Source organism: Helianthus annuus, chromosome 14 (assembly GCF_002127325.2).
Source record: "Helianthus annuus cultivar XRQ/B chromosome 14, HanXRQr2.0-SUNRISE, whole genome shotgun sequence".
NCBI lineage: Eukaryota > Viridiplantae > Streptophyta > Magnoliopsida > Asterales > Asteraceae > Helianthus > Helianthus annuus.
Window position 1 is genome coordinate 31,124,387 of NC_035446.2, and position 2,139 is coordinate 31,126,525.

Here is a 2,139-nt window from a genome sequence, read left to right on the forward strand (position 1 = left end):
ATCAGATCAATCATCCAATCACAATCAAAAACCACAAAAAATGAAAAATCAAAACTCAAAAACAGTTGGTAATGAGTGGTGCAGGTTTGACCACAGTGCTTCAAAGCCAAATCCAGCTTTCAGGAGGAGTGAGGATTACCACATATCCAGACAATGCTATGATCTGAATGTTTGGTGTGATAGTGGTAAATGGTACGATAACAGAGTGTGTTACACTTGTGGAGTTAAAGGACACATTGCTGTTAACTGCCAGAGTTGGAGTTATGAGACGAGAAGATGCTATAACTGCCAAATCAAAGGACACATTGCCAAAGACTGTCCAATGAGATCAAAGGGAAGATCGAGGCCTGAATCTCAGAAAATGGCAAAGAAATCAGTCAATGTCAAGCCCAAAGAACAGAAAATGATAAACAGTCAAAGAAAGTTAGTTTTCAGACAAAATCTTTATCAAGGTTTTCGAGTATAAAAAAGACTGTGAAAGATTATTCATTTCATAGGCTAATAAGTTTGGAAAACCTAGATCCAGAAAGAATTGGGTACCAATGAAGGTTGGTGATGAATCTGTTTTTTCGGAAACAAAGGAGCCACGTGTCGACAATGAATCTGGCTCATCAAAGTCAGACAAGCCACATTCAGGCAATGATTCTGGTTCGTCAAAACCAGAAGAGCCATGTGTTGAGGTAAAAGTGGAGAATTCTGGTTTAACAATGGATGATGCAAATTTTTCACCATTGTTGAACAAGAATTCAAAATCTCCCAAGGACCGTCAGGCTTGGGTGAGTCTGTTTAAATGAAAAACTTGACTTGCCGGAACTTGAGAATTCAAAATCTCCCAAGTGTGGAGTAGGAATCGGCATCTTGAGAATTCAACCAACAGGTGGTAATTGGTTGAAAAGCATGTTTACAAGTGTTTGGATGTTGATCTTACTAGTGATAAATCAAGGTCATTAAGTTGAACTTGATTTAACAATCATTCAAAAGATTGGTAAACAATGTGATGATTTGATCCCCATTTCCTACAAGTGGTAAAATCAACAAACTAATTTTTCTGGAAAAACCATTTTGATTAAAGCAAACTTAAGTGTTTTGAAATCATAATGGGAAAATAGTTTGTTGAAAGGAGGAGTTCTGATTGTTTAAGCCAAGTGGATGGAGAATTGAAGCGATTTTCATCAAGTTGTCAAGTTTGTACAGGCTGTTTCAAATTTTCCCAGAAAATCAAAATTGAAACATATTTTGATTTTAGGGGGAGTAAAAATTTTAAAAAATTAGAAAATTTGAAAATATCAAAAACATTGAAAAATTCAAAAATGAGTTTTTGTTGATACAAGAGGAAATGATAGAAAATCAGTGGACTATCACAGCATGCTAAAGAAATGTAAAGTCAAAAGTGATAAACGATCTCACTAAAGATGTGACGAAAGGCTCAGCTAGACTAGTAGAGTTGCGATATCGATACAAACATAAATGAAAAAGCCTAGTTCTAGTGGGAAACATGATTGAAAGCATAGTACTTAGTTTTGTCCTTCTTGATTGTGTGCCTACTCAGTAATCGCTGAATGCCAAAAAGCATAAAAATTGGTTAAGTTTGTGAGCTTTCACAACTTTGCTGAAATTGACACCGTGATTGTGTATTTCTTTTTGCAAAGATTTAAACTTGTTTTATTTCTTTATTTTGTTTAAGCATTGGACATCCTCTACGTATACGTGAGTATCAACCTAGATGTTATTGCTTAAACGTTCTGCATTATTTTCTTTGGTGTTTCGTTTAAGCTTTGGATCATCTCTGCGTATACGGAAGTATCGACCTGGTGGTTAAAGTCTAAACAACTTCAACTCATTTTTATTTTTCTTATTTTGTTTAAACATTGGACTTTCTCTGCGTATACGGAAGTATCGACCTGATTGTTAATGTTTAAACATTCTGCTTTGTTTTCGCACAAATCACAGTTGATAAAAGTTTATAGGCATTACTTGAGTCAGTGTATTGCATGATGAGGGGATATGCTGAGATCGTGGGGTCCATAAGAATTTAGTGCAAAATTAATATACCTTAACGTATCGGTAAGCATTTCGAAAGTTTTTAGATTGAGTTTAAATGGACAACAATATCGTCAATCTATGTGAATCGTTTAGAAT